The sequence below is a fragment of the Mustela erminea genome, chromosome Y (genome assembly GCF_009829155.1).
Source record: "Mustela erminea isolate mMusErm1 chromosome Y, mMusErm1.Pri, whole genome shotgun sequence".
Classification (NCBI taxonomy): Eukaryota; Metazoa; Chordata; class Mammalia; order Carnivora; family Mustelidae; genus Mustela; species Mustela erminea.
Window position 1 is genome coordinate 707,812 of NC_045636.1, and position 23,494 is coordinate 731,305.

Sequence of the window (23,494 nt, forward strand, 5' to 3'; positions counted from 1 at the left end):
TTGAAGGCAGGTTTGTGGGAATACGTATTTGTCAATTAGGACAGAAGACGACATTCTTTATAGTAATGTGGCTGAAAGTTATGGAATGTGAGTATACAAGGTATGACAAATTGAATTACTATCTATAAAAGACCTTATTCCTATCTCTCGAAATTTAATAATAAGTGTTATGTGAAACACACACAGACCACACACACATTAACACATTCACATGCACACACACACACACGAACACACACAAGGATAAGACATGCAAAACATGGGGAGGAAGCGAGGAATCGTACTAATGAAGCAACCCCAAAGAAAATGCCATAAAGTGGAAAGGCAAATAGAATCCAAGTGATAAGCCAACCGAAATGAGAAAGTGAACTATTACCTATCAATAATTCATTCAGTATTCAGGACTAAAGTCTCCCGTCAATACAGTTTGTAGGAGTGGTTGAAATTACAAAAAAAAAAAAATAAAAAAAAGGTAGAAATGATCCATAAGAAAACAACAAATATTAAACAAGCTCGACCTTCTGTTGCCCATACGAGATTTCCTTCGACTCTAAAGATACTCATAGCTTGCAAGTGAAGAAATTGGGAAGACGTAGGTTATGCTATTGCCAAGGAGAGAGGAGAGCCAAAGTGTTTGTGCGAGAGTGATTTTATGCCTTCGAGAGACAAAAGATTAGCGGAAGGTGTTTTGTCTTGATGGAGCATCAAAACATCAGAAACCTGGAAGAATTGCCAACATATACACCACGAACATGGGTGTATCTAAACGTTGGAAGCCTATGAACAGACAGGAAGGGAGAATGGGGACTTTCATCCAATACTGTTGGGAATCTATGATATCCACGTTAAGCACAGGACAGATCATCTGGATGGAAAGGTGCTAAGGAATAACAGACGTCCACATGGGCTCTCGAGACCACCTGAACTTTGGGGATCCATGAGTAAGATTGCATCTCTGAGGACAATAAGATATGTTCTTCCCAACGGCAGACCTCACTTTGTCTATCGCAGGTCATGAGCTCGAGTCCTAATCCAGTCGTAATTAATGGAAGAGAAGTCAAAACCTATCCTGTGCACTTATGATCACGAAGGTATGAAAACAGGAAGATATTCCTTGCGAATAGGAAACACAGCGAGACACATAGGTGGAAAACTCAACACACTCAAGAACTAACGATGAATCAAAGAAAGAACATCCAAAGGAAAATCAGAAAGAGCCATCAACAAAGGGAAGTCAGGAAACTTATGGGATGATGCCAAAACATTTTATGAGGAAAAAATAAAGGATTAAATGTGTCTATTTGCAAAAATAAAAATCACCGAAAAAAAGCAACCTATCTGGATGCCAGGCCAACAAAAAAAGAAGAAAGGAACTCAAAAGTTAAAAGAATAAATGAAATTACATATATGATTTTCGAAGTAAAGGAAATACAAACAAACCAATAAGAAAAAATCAGGAGAAGGCACGTCAGTTTTGAAAATGTGAACAAACTGGAGGAGCGATTACCTGGATAAAAGAGGGAGAGAAGCTCACAGCTGAAACTGTGAAACCACATGACAACTGATAGAAAGAAAAAAATAATAATAATAACATAAAAGACCCGTCTACACAATTATGCTATGCTAGCAAATCCAAGAACTGAGGGAAAAGGATAAATTCCAAGACACATATCAGCTCTCACGATTAGGTCAGGAAGCCTACAAAATCTCAGCTCTCTACTAGTAACTAAAGCGTTGGAAGCAGTAATCAAACACCTGACAACACACAGAAGGCCAGGTCCAAATCCTTATCCTGGGCAACTCTTAGACATGTAGTGAAGGCAATGTCATTTCGTCTCATCGATTCCAGAAATGAGGAGCGGGTAGACTCTAATTTACAAGGATAAAGACCCAATTCAGATAAGGACATTATAGGAAACAAATTCCATGCCATTTCAATAATTTCAGATGATAAAAATATATTTCTTTCCTTTTCTAAACTCTGTCTTCACTTGGTTTTGAAAGGGCAAGATTATTTTTTTTAATTGGTTTGTTTTTGTGAGGAAGCCAGCCTATCATCCATTATCCGTTTTAGACAGAGTATTCACGGATGCTTTAGTTCCATATACGACCTACGCTCCTTATCATATATGCCAGCATTCCTGAACACCCTTTTAAGTAGTTCCCTCGTTCCCAGCATTTCTCTCTTTTCTGTAACCCTCAGCTTGGTGCTCGAGTCCTGAGTCACTCCTCTTTTTCTGCTCCTCTGACTTCTTCCCCTTCAGTTTTCCCTTCCTTTACTAAAAGCCATGGGATTCCTACTGGGGCACATATGGAGGGAAGACATATGATATTTCCCTTGGTCTGCTTGCTTTTTTCATTTTGCATCACCCAGTTATGAGACATTCATGTCAATGCAAAGACCAGGGGTTCATCCTCCCTGCTGGCTGAGGAATACTGTGTTGCCAAGATGGGCCATACCTTCTATATCCACAAGTCCTTGCAAGGATATTGTGGCTCAAACCACAGTCCTGCTGGAGTGGGCATTGCTGGCCATCGGTATAGGCTGTCCCTTTTCCTCTGATTAAAGAGACTTGGTCAACATTACTATACCTGTTACCAAAACAGTAGAGTTACCTAATGATGACAGCGGGTGCTGTTCAGGCCTCTTCCTTAAGAGTTAGCTCTGATGCCGAATGTCACTCTCTTTTGCAACGGTGTTTAAGTGAAAACTAGGTGGACAGAGTCTTAATCCCTTACGGCTCATGTTTCAGAACACGAGGAGTTGAGGACACAGACAGCCCCATATATCCATGCCCTCAACTTTTTCCTTAAAAGGGACTTTCCGCCCCTTAGTCATCACTGAACCATAGGGAAAAGATGCTGACAAAGGACGCTCTCACCCCCAGGATGACAAACCCCACGGAGAGCTGTTGATACCCACGAGGCCTCACTGTTCCTTGAGATCTCTAGAAATTGTAGTGGAAATAGCAACACCTTGCTGTCTTTGGGTTAATGTTGGCATAAAGATGGTATACCAAACATCATTTTCTTGTCTCTTTGTCTAGAAAGAGGAAGTAGGACATTAACACACAAGACCACCTGAGTTATTGTCCAGGCTCAGAGGGTTCTTTTTCTGTCCTTCCCGGTGTTTCCTACCTAAAGACATAGGACTCAGAGGTCATGGAAGAGAGACGGCTGCTTCAGTGAAGCTAGCTTCTGTGATGTCACAAAGCTTTGAGTCCTATCAACCCATGAGTGATCACTACACTTGGCTGGAGTAGTCATGGCTGGGCCAAAGTATCCCAAGCCCTCCCAAACCACTGGAACTACTTTGGTCTCTCACCAAGGCAGTTTGCGAAGGAGTCGATTTCACCTTCTCTATGGCCGAATTCATAGTCTTTGGCTGTGACTGTCCGCGCCAGCCCTCTGGACTCCAGAGAAAAGCAAGAATCCACCATTCCATCTGAGCCTTGAAGGACCAAGAAACAATCCGGTCTCAAACAAAGACTCAGGGTAGGAAATACATGCCCTGCACATGGGTATGGTCCTCCCACCCAATCAGGGCGCCTCTCCCACGAAAGGGCCACCCAAGGAAAGCACAAAGGGAACAACCACAACCATGCCAAAGACATTCTGGAGTCTTCAACAGCGAGGACACGAGTACCTCAAGCATCTCTAGAAATAGTGCCAAAATGGCCTCCCAATCTTCAAAACTGACCATGCACCCAAGGCAGTCTCTACACCCTAGAACCTTACGTCCAGGACACACTCATATACTTAAGTCCACAGGAGCAAGCATGGAGCATGTTGGAAGAGACCCGTAGCCCAAGTGAAGCCATCATAAAGACTTTTGTGCCCGTTTCAGAACGACAAATTGTATGTCCAAAAGGACGCACTGCAGAGTATTTTAATGTGGAAGAACCTTGAGCAATCCCACAGGGTGGAGCCGCTACCCTCTGGGGAACTGCATGGAGATATGGCAGCACAAGCCTGCCTTCACCCTCTCGTGACCATCTCCCACAATGGTTTCATGCGATAAGACCACAGTGCCTCTGACGGAAGATGGGCATGTTCTAATGGAGCCAGGAGAGGATGAACAATGTGTCGACAAGGGGCCAGTACAGCGCGACAGACAGCGGATGCTGCAGGTTGGTGAGGAGATCCAGGAAGACAAAGAACAGGAGAATGAACAAGGGAGCTCCGAGCGAAAGTCGGGCATTTTAGGATGGTGGGAGGTTCTCTGTACCTGGCTGCCCTCCATAGGAACCTAGGTCCAAATTCAATAAAACATCCTCTGGCCCCAGTCAATTATTGTGCACTGGTTTTGTCTTTGTCATCTTGTCAAACGATGCGCATGCACGTATTGGACAGAGAGGCAGAGAGATCTCAAGCAGAGGGGTGGAGCTGGAAAGGGAGAAGCTTACTTGCCCCTGAGCAGAGAACCTGAGACCAGAGTCAATGCCAAGACCCTGGAATCATGAGTTGATCCGAAGGCCGCCTCTGAACTGATGGACACAACACGGGACCCAACCTTTGACTTCTGAATACCTCCTGGCTCTAGACAAGAACCGCTGCTCTGTCATTGTTCAGAAATGCAGGGGATAAGGATTTTGGCTTGGGCTGGTGTTGTTTGAGCTATCTGAGCTGCTTCGAGAGCTGGTCATGCTTGTCCTCTTAAAGTCGGTGACTAGGCTATGGAGGAACTACTATCCCACGCATATTTGGGTAAAGAGATTTCCTCCATTTCTTGCTTTTGAAGGGGAAATGACCCTAAGTCTTTTGGTGCTCTGCTTCTGTGGATGGTGATGGGAGCCCTCTGTGCCTCTGAATTTGGGTCTCTGTTACTGCTCCCAGATGAGGAAAAATTTCAGCCCAGATTTCTCAGCCCACTTTTTGTTCTCTCACTCCTAGTTCTCCTACAATAGGCACCTCTTTCCATGCCTTGAAGTCGATGACTTCCCTAAGCTCTTTGTCATGTTCCATAATTCCTGTCTGTTTGTTTTTGCTTCCTTATTTGCTAGTCTTTTTCTACGGGGTCACTAATTGGATCATCTGCTTCTGCCAGCTTCCTGGACTTGGCATCCATTCTGCTACCAATCTTTCCATTAGGAACTCCTTATTTAATATTTTTTTTTTTCAGTTTTGCCTCTGTGGTGCGAAACTTCCTGATATCTTCCGTATTTTCTTATGTACAAAGAGTATCGTGGCTGCTGCGTTCCTTCCTCCATCGGGCATGTTAATGTAGAGGTTTCACTCCGATTGCCTGACCGTGATCATTTCTTGTCCTTTTTCCTGGCATCAATTGATTCTTAAATCCTACTTGGATCTAAGTCTCTGAATTCTCTGTATTCAAAAATCCCATTCTGTTTTGTAATTGAGGGTAATTTTCGTTAGGAAGAAGAGATCATGGAGTGCCCAATGGCTGGCTCTTGAGGGAGTCTTGGAGGTGTGTGTGTGTGTGTGTGTGTGTGTGTGTGTGTGTGTGTGTGTGTGTGTGGCACACATGCCCTCTGCTGTTGTGATGGGACTGTCCACTGTCCTTGAGTCAGTCATGTACAGAGGCTCTCCTTGCCTGCCGTTTGGTGTGTTTCTAGTCTGGGATGACTATGCTGAGGCTTAGCTTGGTGGGCTCTAGTGTGCCTGTGAAAGGAGATGTTCAAACCACTCAACAGAATGAAGGCCTGCAGCCTGCTGTGGTCAGGAGAGAGCATGTGGGCATGGCATTCCTCTAATCCCCTAAGGGAGAGTCTGTTCAACTGGGATGAAGCAACCAGAATGACGAAGGCAGTTTCTAAAGAGTACCACGATTGGGAATTCGGTGTTTGCAGGATAGGCAGCTAATGTCCTCTCCGCCCTGTCTTTGGCCAGTAGCTCGGTCTTGACGCTACTGGTGTGAGAGACCAAAATTTCTTTTGCGCCCATCGAGGCATCACCAGAACACTCCCTCTCACGGGTGCACTGCCAGAACCCACCGTCTTCCCACTGTGTCTCCTGGTATAGCCTCTGATCAAGGTTTAGAGGCTGCACCTTGTGGCTTGTTGGTGTCCTCTACAGGAGAAACACAGTGTTCTCTCGAGGTGATGACTGCAAGGCTCAAGACCCTTTGTAGGGAAGAACTCATGCCATTCAGAGACTCTGCTGGTCACAGCCAATGACACTGGTAAACAAGCTCCTTTTTGGTTTCCAGTGTGTTCAACTCCCCTGTGCCTTCATATCTGGCATGGCTCTCTGCCTTCTGACGCACCAAACGCCCACGTCTCGCCGAGCCATGTCTCCAATCTTTCACATAGTCTCTGCGACTTCTTTTCTCATTTGCTGTGGACTTTGCTTTGTAGGCTTCAGGTCAATTTCCACCAAGTTACAGTTGATGTGGTCATTTTCCAGTTGTGTTCATGGCTGAATACAGCCTGGAGTTCTCAGACACTACTACCATCTCACTGTCCCTCAAAGGCACCCTAGATTCTTACCGAGGCATAGCAAGAATAAAGTCTTCCACTTGCCTCATGTGGTAGTGTTGTGGAGATACTGGGCTACATCACAACTTTCAGTCTCAGAAAGAGAAATAACAGAAAAATTTACTGTCTCAGGGTAGTCCAGTGACATATGAAAAAGCAAGGGGAAAAGGGACAAACAATACGACTCTAAGCAGGCACACAAAATGTGGTGTTTGTTTAAAGGCAGGCTTGTGGGAATACGTGTTTATCAATTAGGACAAAAGACGACATTCTTTAGAGTAATGTGGCAGAAAGTGAAGGAATGTGAGTTTTCAAGGCATAGTAAATTGAATTACTATTCATAAAAGAATGACTTTTTATCCCTTGAAATTTCATTATAAGTGTGTTGAAACACACACAGAAAATACACACACACACACACACACACACACACATATACACACAGATAAGACAGTCAAAAGATGGAGAGGAAGTGAAGAATTGCACTAAAGGAAGCAAACCCTAAAGAAAATACCATTAAGGGGAAAGGCACAGAGAATCCAAGTCAGAACCAGCCATACTGAGAAAGTTAACATCTTAACTATCAATGATCTGTTCAAGTATTCAGGACTAAAGTCTCCCGTCATGGCAAACAGATTGTTGGACTGGAAGAAATTAAAAAAAAAAAAAAAAAGGAAAAACGGTTTACGCAAAAAAAAAAGAACAATTTCTAAACAAGCTCGACCTTCTGTTGTCCATAGGAGATTTCCTTCAACTATAAAGATACATATAGCTTGAAAGTGAAAAAAAATTAGGAAGACATTGGTTATGCAATTGGCAAGAAGAGAGCCAAAGTAATTGTGCCTATGTCAGCTAGAGAGACTTTATGCCTTGCAGAGACAAAAGATTACCAGAAGGTGTTTGTCTTGATGGGCTATCAATACATCATCAACTTGGAAGGATTGCCAACATACACACCACCAAAATGGGTGTATCTAAATGTTGGAAGCATATTAGCCGAAAGGAAGGGAGATGGGGACCTCAAAACAATATTGTTGGGGACTACACTATCCACTTCAGGACAGGACAGATCATCCAGATGGCAAGGTGGTAAGGAGTAACAGAAGTCAACATGGGCTCTCTAGATCACCTGAGCTTTGGGGATACATGCATAAGATTGTGTCTCTGATGACCATAATAGATGTTCTTCCAAAGGGCAGACCTAAATTTTTCTATCACACATCGTGTGCTGGATTCCAATTCAGGTTAATAATAAAGGAAGAGAATTCAAATCGTGTATTGAATACTTACGACCATGAAGGTATGAATACGGGAAGAAATTCCTTGCGAATAGGAAACACAGCGAGACACATAGGTGGAAAACACAACACACTCACGAACTAACGATGAATCAAAGAAAGAACATCCAAAGGAAAATCAGAAAGAGCCATGAACAAAGGGAAGTCAGGAAACTTATGGGATGATGCCAAAACATTTTATGAGGAAACAATATAGGATTAAATGTGTCTATTTCCAAAAATTAGTGGCAATCTAGGATCCAAAATTCCAGATACCGATTTTGAGGCATTCAAATAAATTGGTATTATATCTTTTCCCCACTCTACTGGACTGAACAGGGGAAGATTGGGTATATAAGTCCAGTAAGTAAAGTTATTTATTTGTGCATCACATCCAGGAAGACATATGGCTAACGTGAGAGTCATCATAGTTACTGACAGGTTGTTAGAGGTAAAAGGACACTGCTCATTCTCCAGAATTTCCTCTGCTTTCTTGGTCAGCTTCTTTACTGGTCATAAGTTGTAATCTTTACTCTCTGCTTCAGGTATTGTGATTCAAGTGTTCTTTAAGGTGAGACCCTCGAATCTGATGATAGGTTGTACCAGTTTGAATTCGAATCTTTTCCTTTTGGTCATGACAAACCTTTTTGAAATGAGAGGGCACCCATACAGGTTTGATGGCCTCACTGTGTAATACACATGCATATTCCTTTCCCTAGCTAATTAAGTTACCAGGGAGTCATTGATTAAAAGTAATATTTTCCACCAGATTAGACGATAGATTTTGTATTGTTTTTGTTTACTAAAATGTCTTTCTATTGCTGCTTTCTATTTCAATTTCTATTTTAATTATCAAATTTAAAAAATTAAGAGTAAACAAAAGTTGTGCTAATAACTCTTGAGGAGGACCTTGTATTTTCTCTTTTTGTTTATGAAGCTGTAATTTTAATACTTGATTAGCCCGTTTTACATTTCCTTGTTTTTGAGGATTATATGGGATGCCATTGGAATGTTTAATATTCCATAGATTAAATAAGGGTTGAAACTTATTGGAAACATAAGCAGGTGCACTATCAATTTTTATGGTTTTAGTCATTGCCATAACTACAAAATCAGAGTGGACATGTCTAATATTATGTGCAGCAGTTTCTCCTCTTTGAGCTGTAGCCCATATGAAGTGAGAATATGTGTCTATAGTGACATGAACAAAAAAAAATGTTTCCCAAATGAAGGGATGTGAGTAATATCCATCTACTATATCTATTGGCTCTATGCATCATGGATTGATACCCGCTGGCTCTGTAGGGAGATTGATGGCAGCACAAGAAGGGCAGGAGTGGACAATAGAATTTGCATGTTCCTTAGTAATAAGAGATTTGTGCCAAAGTCCTTTTTGGTTAATGTGTGTAAGAGAGTGAAAATCGGAGGCTTCCTGAAAAGATGAGGAAACAAGAGAATCAGCTATTTCATTAAGTTTGGTTAATGGCCCAGGAAGGCCAGTGTGACTTCAGATATGAGTAGCATAGAAAGGAGCAGAATGCTGATGAATGAGGGATTGTAAATAATGAAATAATGAGTGGAGGGAGATATCAGATGAAGAAATTGTAGCAATTTCAATATGCTGTAAAATATATACTGTTTACTAACAATCAGATAACAGATTAAACACAGAAGAAATGTCTTGGAACAATGTAATAACCACCATTAATTCTGATTTTTGTGCTCAGAGACTGGTAGTAGATATGACCTTCAAAGTAGGACCATAATAACCAGCTTTGTCATTGACAGAACCACCAGAAAATTAAGTAGGGGCATCTGTTATTGGATTTTTAGAAGTAATTATAGGAAGGACAAAAGCAGTGTATTTTAAAAAGGAAACAACAGATAAAGAAGGATAATAAAAAAAAAGTGTTTCCAGTAAACTCACTAAGGGCAATTTGCTAATTTATATTATTTTGGAATGCCATTTCAATTTGTTTCTTATTTAAAGACAGAAAAATATCCTGCAGATCATACTCCTTATTTGGAGAGTTGTTTTTCTTCCTAATTGAATAATACTGCCAATATCATCTATATAGGTTGTGAGTGTTTCAACAGTATTATTTGGGAGAAAAATCCATTCTACACTTAGTTTTTCCTGAATAATTAACCCAGTGGGTGTATGTGGGGTATGAAAAATTAGGAAATCTAATGGTATCTCATGTTGGACTCTATTCATTTGCAATGAATGAATCTGGCTTTCAACAAATTTAATTCTTTTATTTATTTTTTATTAATTTTCAGCATAACAGTATTCATTATTTTTTCACCACACCCGGTGCTCCATGCAATCAGAGCTTTCTATAATACCCACCACCTGGTACTCCAACCTCCCACCCCCTTGCCATTTCAAACTACTCAAATTGTTTTATAGAGTCCATAGTCTCTCTTGGTTCACCTCTCCTTCCAATTTAAGGCCTCTTTTGATAGGATACTAGGGCTGTTTCAATTAGGATCTCCCTTTAAAGAGGCAAGTAGATGCTGTAAAGCATAAGTGGTAATTCCAAATTTAGTTCTCCCAATATTTTTTGTTGATCATTCAAGGTTGTAATTTTGTCTCTACAGATTTGAGCTTTTTGTGGTTTAACTGAGATCCTGTCCATAATGAACCCCAAATATGAAAAAGTTGTGGTGACTTGTATTTTTTTTCAGAGCTATCATTAGTTTGTATTTTTCAAATTGCAACTGAAGCATTCTAAATGCATCCTGCAATTTCACATTGTCAGAGGCTGCACATAATATATCTTCCATATAATGGATAAGATTAATTTGTGGAAATTGATTTTTAACCGGCTGTATAACTTTTGCCACATACTCCTGACAGATAGTGAGACATTTTAATATTCCATGTGGAAGCACTTTTCATGATATCATTCGGCTGGTTCTTTTAAATTTACACTGGGAATAATGAAAGCAAAACGGGGACAGTCTTTCTTAGCAAGTGATATAGTATAAAAGCAATCCTGTAAATCTATGATATTTATTGGCCATTCACGTGGGACTAGATTAGGTGAAGGCAATCCAGGTTGGAGAGACCCTATGGGTTGGATAACAGAATTAACCATACACATGTTGTTAAAAGTGATCATTTTCCTGATTTCCAGACTGGTGAATTCCAAGGACTGTGAGATACTTCAGTATGCCCCTTTTTATCTGTTCCTCTACTAGAGCTTGCAAAGTAAATAATTTTTCTTGTTTCAGGAACACTGCTCCACACAAATAGTTTTGTCATTCTTCCAATTTAACTTAATGAGTTTAGGAAGAGCGACCCTCAGTGAAAAATTTGGGAATCCTTTTTAGGGGAAGGTATAGCCAGAGAGGCTTCCCATTGATTTAGTAAATCTCGCCCCCAAAGTTTAATGGGTAAGTCTACAATATATGGCTGTAGATAACCCTTTTGACCCTCAGGTCCTTCATAGAATAGAATATTGGAGCTCTGACACACATTGCCAGCCTGTCCTAATCATGTAATCATAACAGAAGAGGAGTTATATGGCCATTTTTAGGCCAATGTAATAAGCTTATGATAGAGACATCAGCTTCAGTATAAATTATACCTGAAAATTCCATTCCTTGTATTTTAAGATTGCAAATTGGTCTACTTGATAAATTTTCTGTTAAATATGCTCCAGTTTTCCAAGTACTTACCAAACCCTTTGGAGTTTCTCTGTTTTTAGATTTGTCCTGGAGATAAGGTAAGAGTTACAACTGGGCAATGTAGTCTCCTTTTTGAAAACAGTATGCGGCCACATAGTTAACATCACTGAAATTTCACCAGTATAAACTGAATCAATAATGCCAGCGTGAACTAGTGGTCCCTTTGAAGTAAAGCTAGATCTCTCCAAAAGAACCCACTGTCACCTTTGGTAAAGGGCCATAAATATTAGTTGGAATTTAACAGGAAGCTTGGCAGGCATTAAAAGATAATTGTTGGGAGTGGGGATATCTAATCCAGCACTACCAGGCATTGCATGTAATAAATGTAAAATGGTACATTTGGGGGCGCCTGGGTGGTTCAGTGGGTTAAAACCTCTGCCTTCATCTCAGGTTATGATCCCTGGGTCCTGGGATCGAGCCCTGCATCGGGCTCTCTGCTCAGCAGGGAGCCTGCTTCCTCCTTTCTCTCTGCCTGCCTCTCAGCCTACTTGTAATTTCTGTCTGTCAAATAAATAAAATCTTTAATAAATAAAATCTTTTAAAAAAAGAAAAAAATAAAATAAAATGGTACATTCGTTTGAAAGCTGGGTGTTAAAGGAGAGTTGCCCCCCTTGTTTTTCAGGGTTGAGGGCTTGCCTTAAAATAAGTTTCCCTGAAGGGGGTATCCATCCTTGCTAAATTTGGAATAACATTGGCTTGCTCCATTGTTTCCCTTTTTACATTTAGGACAAAGATCAGGTGTTTTAATTTTTACATTTTGCAGAGGGAATTTTCCTTTTTGCCTACATTGAGATTTAGTATGCCCTGCTTGCCCACAGTTGAAACATTATCCTTTATATTTTCCTGTGGTCAGAGCAGCCATTGCTTGAGCTAACAAATAAACTTTAGAGTTCTCTGTTCTTATTCCTTGTCATTGCCTAACATAATCTGTCAATGCTCCCTTGCCTTTAAAAGGTGATATAAATTTCTTACAACCAGCATTAGCATTCACATAAGTCAACATCTGAAGAATGGTATCAGCAGCCTCAAGATATTTATGTTTTTTGATAGCCTCTTATAATCTTGCAATAAAATTAGTATAGGATTCCTTTGGACCTTGTACCAACTTTTGAAAAGAAGAGTACTTCTCTCCTTGTGATTCTATTCTCTCCAGGCTCTCAAACAGCAACCCTGGATCTGCTCAATAGCTTGATCATTTATTAGTACCTAGTCTTGCACCGGGGCCCATGGCCCAATACTCATGATCTGCTCTATAGAAATAGGAACATCACTAGCTCTGTTATGAGCAGTTGCTTTTTCTGCATAACCTTCCACCATGTTTTAAATTGTAAACACGCACTTGAAGATAGGACTGTTTTTGCTAACTATGGTCAATCAATAGGAATAAGTCAACTGCCTTCTGTGATGCCTTGAATGATTCCCATCATAAATGGAGTATTGACTCTACAGTTTTTTACTGCTTGTTTTAGTTCCTCCAATAATTTGAAGTGAAATGGATCATGCTTGGACTCAGATACTATTAGGATTGTTAGGATCATGTCCCGGAGTGACGTGGTCTTTAATAATAACCTAGAAACTAAAATGTAAGGCATCTAGGTCTTCTGCTCTTTGTGCTTCAAGGAGGTCTTTCTGAATGGCTTATAGCACGTATTTTTTTTATTTTTCATTAAATGGTGCTTCTTATAGAATGATGGAGCTGATGGCGGCAGTGCCATTTGCACATTTGTTCTGTTATTGGAGGAGGAGGAGGAGGATTTTCCTCCTTTATATATTCTTTTATGACGGCCTTAGTAATTTCTTTCTTCTTCTGGATGGCATGTTCTGGTTCCTATCTTTTAGTTTCTCCTGAACATTCATAATCACTCTCCAAATCAGGGTTTAGTAATTGCCCCAAAACAGAGTGAATGAGGGTCCAAGTAGGCCATATAGTAATTGGAATGGGTTTTCCTTTTGTATACAAAAGTTTTAACTCATGATCTACTTTTTCCCATGTTGGTAAATCTAAAGTCCCTAATATAGGGAACCAAGAGCAATGTTCTTTAATTACCTTTAAATTCTCCATAAGCTGGCCCTTGCTGAATTTTCCTCCTCCCGACTTTAGGAGCCATCTCAGTAAGCAAATATTAGGGCGATAATCATTTGTGCTTTCTAGATTACCCATACCCTGCGATAAGTACCCACAATTCACCAGGGTGAAAAAGCACAGCCATGCAAAAACTCACGGGGTGATCTCCTGTTTTGTTTCAAGTCCCTGTTCAGGAGCCACTTGCAACTTCCTGTAAGCAAAATGGAGAAGAATGAGGCACAAGGAAGTCAGCTGCAAGAGAAAGGGAGCACAGGACAACAGTAGAAAAGACTGTTGCCCCAAACAACTCCTCAGTTCTGCTTTTATTAGATAGAAATAGTAACCAGCAGAAGAGCCAAAGAAGGTCAAACATTAGTCATATGCCTTGTAGATAAACAAGAAGGACAAAATATGTTTGTACAAGCAGTATAAAGTTTATAGTTGAACAAGAACATTCAAAGAACATTCAAAGAACTTATCTAAGTAGCCTATCTGAGGGGAAAGGGGAGATAACAGAAAAATGAAGTTGGTAGTGTTCAACTTTGAGTGGGCTGGGTGTTCCCAGCTTCTCAGTTTCCATGAAGTAGGCAGCGTTCTTCCCTGAGCTAATTGGGCATCCCCAGCTGCTCAGCTTCAAGGTCATATATCATCCTTTCCCCCGGAGGCTTGTTGCCAGTATATATATATATATATATATATATATATATATATATATATATATGGCTATATCTAACTGTGTTTGTAACTAGTAAAATTTCCCAGGGGTTATATTTTAAGTAATACATCATTCTGAGGGACAGTTGCACTTCACTCCAGTTTAGCCTCTTGAATGATGTCCCTCAGTGCAGCAGACTTTTAAAAGTCCTGATTTTTTTTCCCCATTTTTCTGACACTTTCCGGGATCTGGGCCCTCTCCTCTGTGGTCTATCTTCCCGTTACATTGGATTCACTTCTGCACTGGTCCTAACTTTCAGGAAGTGGTCAATTTTCTGATCTAGAATTGTTGCTATTCTTCTCTTCGATCTCCTGTTGGATTTGTGGTTGTTAATAATGGCTTGATAAGCTATATAGCTGATCTCCTGCTACCTGATGTTGTCTCAGCCTGCTATTCTCCACCATATTGACTCTTTCCCGCCTATCATTCTTTATGAAAGTGGTATGTAATTTGTTTCCTATAATATCCTTATCTTAATGGGTCTTTGGACCTTGTAAATTAGAGTTTTCCCTCCTTCATTTTTGATATAGATAAGAAGAACCAACATTGCTTTCATTAAATGTCTAGAAGAGTGGACCAGAAAAATGATTGGGACATGGCTTTTGTGTGTTGGGAAGTGTGTGATTACTGCTTCGAATGCTTTAGTCATTACCAGAGAGCTCGGGTTTGTATGTTTCATTACCTACTCTTGGTAGATGATATGTGTCTTGGAATATATTCCTTTCTCTCAATTATTGGATTTGCTGGCATAATTGTGTATAGGGGTCTTTTAGGTTATTAATTTTTCCTTTTATCAGTTATCATGTATTCTCTCTCATAATTTCAGCTGTATGCATTTCTCTTTGATTTATCCAGGAAATGGTTCCTCCAGTTGGTTAATGTTTTCAGAACTGACGTGTGAGTTCTACTGATTTTTCCTATTGGATTGTGTGTATTTTTTTAATTTTGATAATCATATGTATTATTTCATTTTATCTGATACCCTTGGATTTAGTTTCTTCTTTTGCTAATTTTGTATTTTGTTAACTTAGGTTGCCTTATTTAGGTCTTTTTAATTTTTGGTAATATACGCATTTAACCCTATATTCTTTCCCTAGAAATTATTTTGGCATCATCCCATATGTTTCTTCATTTTCCTTTGTTGAAGAAACATTCTGATTTTCCTTTTCATTTTTATTTTGATACATTGTTTGTTCAGGATCTCCTGTGAACAAATCTCCTGTGTTGTGAATTCTACCTATTAGTATCTGGCTGAGTTTTCCTTTGCTTTGAATCTAGACACTGCCAACAAATATAGTAAAAAATTCAACCAAGTAAAAATAAAAAAAAATAAAAATAGTAATTAGGGGTACCTGGGTGTCTTTGCTAGTTGAGTGTCTGCCTTCAAGTTACATGTCTGCTTGTCCATCTCCCTCTGCCCCTCTCTTTATTCATGCTCTCTCTCTCTCCCCCAAATAAATAAATAAAATCTTCAAATAAAATAAAAAAATAAGTGTTTTCTTTACATTTTCATACTCTTGTGGTCATAAGTATACAACATAGGATTTGAATTGTCTCATACTAATTACAGCTGGACTTGGACTCCAGCGCAGGATTTATGACAGACAATGTTAGGTCTGCCTATGGGAAAAACTTCTCTTATGGTCCTCAGAGACACAATCTTATGCAGGTTTCCCCTAAGCTCGGGTGGTCTAGAGTGTCCATGACGTCTTATATTCCTTACCACATTTCCATCTGGATGATTTGTCCTGTGCTGAAAGTGGATAGAGAAGTCCCCAGCAATATCTGATTGTGGTCCCTATTTCCCTTCAATTCTGTTAATATGCTTCAAATATTTAGATATGCTAATGTTGCTTGTGTATATATTATCAATTCTTCCAAGTTCCTGATGTTTTGATGCTCCATCAAGATGAAGGAACTTCCAGTTATCTTTCATCTCAATGAGACTTAAAATTTCTCATTCTTACACAGGCACAACCATATATGCTATCTTTTCATTGACATTTGAATAACCTATCTCTTCCAATTCTTTCACTTTCTATATATGTGTATCTTTTAAGTAAAAAAAAAAAATCTCCTATAGGAGATATTTCTTTCTTTTCTTTTCTTTTTGAATTTTTTAGCTTTTTTTTTTTTAATTTTCATCCATTCATTCAATATGTTTGTACTGGTAGGAGAATTTAGTCCTAAATACTTTAATTAATTATTAATAGGTAGGAGTTAACTTTTTCATTTTGTTTGATTTCTGACTAGGACTCGCTGTGCTTTTCCCATTTATCATATTTTCTTTGGGGGGTGCTTCCTTTAGTGCTATTCCTCACTTCTTCCCCATCTTTTCAGTGCCTCATCTTTGTGTGTGTGTTTGCATCAGAGTGTTTGTTTCACATAACACTTATAATGAAATTTCAAGAGATATTAAGCTGCTCCTTTTGGGATAACAATTCAATTTCAAATGCCTTGGAAACTCACGTTTTTCCTCCCTTGTTTGCTAGCTTTTGTGGGATTCATCTGCATGTGTGTGTGTGTTTCACATAACGCTTATAATAAAATTTCAAAAGACATGAAATCACCCTTGGAGGGAAACAAGATGGCGGGGAAATAGGAAGAGCCTTTTCAACTGGTACCCTAAAGTGAGCTGATTACCTACCAAAGAACTCCGATCACCCATGAAATCTGCCTGAGGTCAGAATTATACATGTCTGCATCTCTATGGGGGCAGAAGATGCCAGTGGGCAGGTAAAGTGGAGTGGGAACATCAGACTGATATCAGAAGATAAATAAAAGAGGGGGGAGCAACCAGAGGTGCCCAATTGGAAAGTAATACCCCTAATACAAGAATGCCCTGCATCTGGGGACCAGCATTAACTTAGAGACTGGTTGAAAGCATTCCAAAAGAGCAAAGGATCATGCGGGGGATTGGGGGAATCTGGGAGGTTAGGGACAGGGGCTTAAGTCCCTGGACTCAGGACAGCCTCCCCTGGCACTGAGTCAGAGAGAGTGCAGCGGAAAAATCAGGTCTTGGTCCCTGAGCCACCAGCATGCCTGAGATTGCATGGGGTCTGACTCCTGTGAGGGGCTGGAGGGCAAGCCATACAGCAGAATGCCGAGCCCTGCTACAGAGCCTAAGACACGCATGCCCCTCAGCCTCCCCTTAAGGTGCAGAAAGGCTCCCCTGGTGCTCTTATACCTGTGCAATAATTTCAAAGCCTGAGACGTGCGCCCCAAACTCTCCCCTGAGAGAAGTGCGTGAAGGCAAAGCCTGGTGTTTTCGGACCTGCATCCCACTCTCAGAGCCTGAAACGTGTGTATGACCCACAGCCTCCCCTGAGAGAAGAGTGTGCAAGCCCCAGAAAGACCAAGCACTCCCAGCCCAGCCAGCGGGAAAATATCAGTGTGCGATCGCTGCTTGGAACCTCTCTGGTGGTCTGGAGCTGCCAAGAGTGCTGCCGCTGCTGTGGTTTTTAGTAACATCAGAAGATCCTGCGTCCCCAGGGATCATGAATCAGAACCTGTTCTGCCAGCGGCCATGGTGTAATTTATATGGGTTCTACAGCCAGACTGAGGCTTCTCTCTGAGAGGGAGGTCAAGGTGCAGTTTGCTTTCCTCTAAACCTACAAAAACCACCAAAAGCGGTCAAGGAGAGAGGAAAAAAAAAAGTAAACATAAACACCTCCAGAGAACAAAAGTCTGGAAAAAAAAAAAAAGTTTTCTCAGAGCCAACCCCTGTGAGGGGGATGGGAGGACTTAACTCAGAGAACATCATTGGCTGAAAACTCACCTGGCAAGCCCCTCCCCCAGAAAACCAACCAGGAAAAAAAAAAGACTACAAGAGAACCACCCCCATTACTTCTTAGAACAACTTTTATTTTTAATTTGTTCCCACTATGCTGGCTCATTTTTTATATAGATAATTTTTTAACCTATTTACCATCACAGTGAGCTGTCCAGGACATCAAATTCCATAATAGCCCTCTAACCTGAACTTTGTGATACATACACCTGTGTTTTTCTTTTGCATTTCTATTTTTTAAAATTTATTTCTATTTAATGTTAGTTTAGTTTAGTTTATTCCTTTTTTATTTTTATTTTCTAATATTCATATAGAGTTAAACTTCAAGGTAATCCTCTTTCCCCAATCAATACTACCCCTATAGGTAAGCCAATTTATAAGCTCCCTTTATTTAAGAAAATTGAGTCTTTTAACAAAAATATTAAGATAAATCTAGGAAGAATTGAAACAACCTTACTGGCCCACATTGAGAATTTATAATAACTCTCCCATCTTTTTCTTCCACCACTGTTTCTGTGTTTTTGTGTTTGTCTTGATAGTATATAAGTCTTAAACTTGGGTTTTTTTTGGATGAGGTTCTTCCTTTATATATATATATATATATATATACATATATTTTTCTCTTGTCATATGCTTTTATCAGTCTTTTTGTTTGTCTGTTTTTGTATGTATACTTCATAAATCTTACCTTGGGGCCCATTTGGGCTGAACTTTCTCTATTATCCTCCCTTTCTTTCCTGTCTCTCTCTCTATATTTTTTTTCTTTTCTTTTTTCTTTCATTTGGGTGGGGAATCCTGATTGCTCAGAAGTGTTCCAGGGTGCACCTTGACTGCACCATGGTCGATACATCTATCTACATCCGTTCAGTCATCTCTCACCAAAATGACTAGGAGGAGGAATGCCCAACAGAAGAAAGATACAGACCTTCTGCAACAGAGCTAATGGCTATCAACCTAGACAGTTTGTCGGAAAGAGAATTCAGGCTAACAATTTTCCAGGCAATAGCTAGGTTGAAGAAAGCCATGGGTGACCAAACAGAATTGATTAGGGCTGAAGTGAAAGCGACCAGAGATGATGTTCACAGTGTTAGGGCAGAGCTAAAAGCGACAAGGGATGAGGATCATCTGAGATCAAATGCTCTCAATGAGTTCAAATCTAATCTAAATTCTCTCAAAGCTAGGGTAACTGAGACAGAAGATAGAATTAGTGATCTGGAGGACAAACAGATAGAAAGGATCAGGAGGAAGCCTAGAACAAACAACTTAGAAACCACGAAAACAGAATCAGGAAAATAAATCATGCCATGAAACGTTACAACGTCAGAATTATTGGAATCCCTGAAGGGGAGGAGAAAGAAAGAAGTCTAGAAGATATAGTGGAACAAGTCCTTCATGAAAATTTCCCCAATCTCGCGAATGGAACCAGCATTCATGTACTAGAGGCTGAACGGTCTCTACCAAAGATTATAGATTACAAAAAAGAAAAAAAGGCACCTGATAGTCAAAAAATTGAGGAATCATAATTGTAGATATAATCTCTTGAAAGCCCCTAGGACAAAGAGCCTCCTTACTTACAGAGGAAAGCCCTTCAGAATTATGTCAGACCTATCAACAGTGACCTGGAAAGCCAGAAAGGGCTGGCAAGATATATTCAGGGCACTAAATGAGAAGAACATGCAGTCAAGGATATTTTATACAGCAAAAACTGACATTCAAAATGGATGGAGGGGCATCTGGGTGGCTCAGTGGGTTAAGCCGCTGCCTTCAGCTCGGATCATGATCTCAGGGTCCTGGGATCGAGTCCCACATCGGGCTCTCTACTCGGCGGGGAGCCTGCTTCCTCCTCTCTCTCTGCCTGCCTCTCTGCCTACTTGTGATCTCTCTCTGTCAAGTAAATAAATAAAATCTTTAAAAAAATGGATAGAGAGATAAAGATTTTTCAAGATTGGCAAGGCTTAAAAGACTATGCAACCAACAAGCCAACACTGCAGGAAATATTAAGGGGGGTTCTATAAAAGAGGAAAAATCCTAAGAATAGCATTGAACAGAAATATAGAGACAACCTACAGAAAGACTTCAAAGGTAACACGATGCCAATAAAATGTACCTATCAATAATCACTCTCAATGCGAATGGCCTAAATGCGCCCATAAAATGGCACAGGGTTGCAGATTGGATAAAATGATAAGACCCATCCATATGTTGTTTATAAGAGACCCATTTTGAACCTGAAGATACACCTAGACTGAAAGTGAAGGGATGGAGAAGCATCTTTCATGCCAATGGGCGTCAAAAGAAGGCCGGGTTAGTGATTCTCATATCAGATAAATTAGATTTTAAACTAAAGACTGTAGTCAGAGATAAAGAAGGACACTACATAATTCTTTTTTTTTTAATTTTTTATAAACATATAATATATTTTATATTTGCCCCCCAGTGGTACAGGTCTGTGAATCACCAACTTTACACACTTCACAGCACTCACCATAGCACATACCCTCCCCAGTGTCCCTAACACCACCTCCCTTCTCCCAACCCCCCTCCCCCCAGCAACCCTCAGTTTGTTTTGTGAGATTAAGAGTCACTTATGGTTTGTCTCCCTCCCAATCCCAACTTGTTTCATTTATGTATCTACTACCCCCTTAACCCCACATGTTGCATCTCCACTTCCTCATATCAGGGATATCATAGGACAGTTATCTTTCTCCGCTTGACTTATTTCGCTAAGCATGATACCCTCTAGTTCCGTCCACGTCATTGCAAATTACAAGATTTCATTTCTTTTGATGGCTGCATAGTGTTCCATTATATTTATATACCAAATCTTCTTTATCCATTCATCTGTTGATGGGCATCTAGGTTCTTTCCATAGTTTGGCTATTGTGGACATTGCTGATATAAACATTCGGGTGCAAGTGCCCCTTTGGATCACTACGTTTGTATCTTTACGGTAAATACCCAGTAGTGCAATTGCTGGGTCTAGGGCAGTTCTATTTTCAACATTTTGAGGAACCTCCATGCTGTTTTCGAGAGTGGTTGCACCAGCTTGCTTTCCCACCAACAGTGTAGGAGGGTTCCCCTTTCTCCGCATCCTCGCCAGCATCTGTCATTTCCTGACTTATTAATTTTAGCCTTTCTGACTGGTGTGAGGTGATATCTCACTGTGGTTTTGATTTGTATTTCTCTGATGCCGAGTGATATGGAGCACTTTTTCATGTGTGTGATGGCCATCTGGATGTCTTCTTTGCAGAAATGTCTGTTCGTGTCTTCTGCTCATTTCATGATTGGATTATTTGTTCTTGGGGTTATGCATTTGCTAAATTCTTTATAGATTTTGGACACTAGCCCTTTATCTGATATGTCGTTTTAAATATCTTCTCCCATTCTGTCAGTTGTCTTTTGGTTTTGTTCACTATTTCCTTTGCTGTGCAAAAGTTTTGATCTTGATAAAATCCCAATGGTTCATTTTAGCTGAGGAAATGTTGAAAACCAAAAATAAAAAGGGGGCACCATGTTACCTGATTTCAAGTTTTACTACAAAGCTGTGATCACCAAGACAGAATGGTACTGGCATAAAAACAGACACATAGACCAGTGGAACAGAGTAGAGAGCCCAGATATAGACCCTCAACTCTATGGGCAAATAATCTTCGACAAAACAGAAAAAAAATATACAGTGGAAAAAAGACAGTCTCTTCAATAATTGGTGCTGGGGAAACTGGACAACTATATGCTGAAAATTGAAACTCCACCATTCTCTTACACCATACACAAAGATAAACTATAAATGGATAAAAGACCTCAATGTGAGACAGGAATCCTTCAGAATCCTAGAGGAGAACATAGGCAGTAATCTCTTCGATATCAGCCACAGTAGCTTCTTTCAAGATATATTTCCAAAGGCAAAGGAAACAAAAGCGAAAATAAACTTTTGGGACTTCATCAAAATCAAAAGCTTCTGCACAGTAAAGGAAATAGTCAACAAATCAAAGAGGCTACCCACGGAATGGGAGAATATATTTGCAAATGACAGTACAGACAAAAGATTGATATCCAGGATCTATAAAGAACACCTCAAACTCAATACACACACAATAGACAATCGTATCAAAAAATGGACAGAAGATATGAACAGACACTTCTCTAATGAAGACATACAAATGGCTATCAGACACATGAAAAAATGTTCATCATTACTAGGCATCAGGGAGATTAAAATTAAAACCACATTGAGATATCACCTTACACCAGTCAAAATGACCAAAATTAGCAATACAGGAAACAACATGTGTTTGAGGGGATGTGGAGAAAGGGGGACCCTCTTACACTTTTGGTGGAAATGCTAGTTGGTGAAGCCTCCTTGGATAACAGTGTGGAGATTTCTCAAGAAATGAAAACTAGAACTTCTCTATGACCCTGCCATTGCACTCCTGGGTATTTTCCCCAAAGGTACAGATGTCGTGAAAAGAGGGGCCATCTGTACCCCAATGTTTATAGCAGCAATGGCCACAGTCTCAAATCTGTGGAAAGAACCAAGATGCCCTTCAACGGACGAATGGATAAGGAAGATGTGGTTCTTATACACTATGGAGTATTATGCCTCCATCAGAAAGGATGAATATCCAATGTTTGTAGCAACATGGACGGGACTGGAAGAGCTTATGCTGGGTGAAATAATTCAAGCAGAGAGATTCAATTATCATATGGTTTCACTTATTTGTGGAGCATAACAAATAGCATGGAGAACCGGGGAGTTAGAGAAAAGGGAGTTGGGGGAAATTGGAAGGGGGTGTGACTATGAGAGACTATGGACTCTGGAAAATAATCTGATGGGTTTAAAGTGGTGGGGGTGAGAGGTTGGGGGGATCAGGGTGTTGGAGAGGGCACGGATTGCATGCAACACTGGGTGTGGTGTCAAAACAATGAATACTGTTATGCTGAAAATAAATTAAAAATTAAAAAAAAAAACTATAAACTGAAAATAAAAATGCAAAAGAATTTAACAACAGCAAAAATATAAGAAGCCAGTCTTTGGGTAACAATTCAAATTAAAAAACATTGGAATGTCACATTACAAACCTTTTAGTCACAATTCCTTCAACGAATGTCACAATAAATCTTTTAAATCACAGATTCTCAGAAACCTACATTCTAACAACCCAAAATTTTCTGTGCCCCAGTTAGTCATTTTTGTCCCTTTTTTTCTTGCTTTTTACATGTTTCTTTCCTTCCATGAATGAGTGAATTCATAAGTTATTTGTCATTCTATGAATGATAGATGTGATGTAGCCTTATGCTGTCCATCTCTCTGCCACTTGTGGCGAATGGCAATAATTATTTCTTACTTATGGCTGGGTAAGAGTCTGTGGTACTTTTGGAGGACAGTGTGATTGTAGTAGTGTCTGAGATCTCCAGGCTTGTCTTCAGCCATAAGCACAACTGTAAGATTATCACATCAACCTAAACATGGTGGAAATTTACCTGATTTTTATTTTTAAAAATCCACAGGGAAAG

General features: G+C 40.0%; 1 pseudogene; it reads left to right on the top strand.

The window, feature by feature from the left end:
* Positions 1-4,004: 4,004 nt before the first annotated feature.
* The window catches only part of LOC116583936, a 70,774-nt pseudogene continuing 51,284 nt past the window's right edge, over positions 4,005-23,494 (top strand).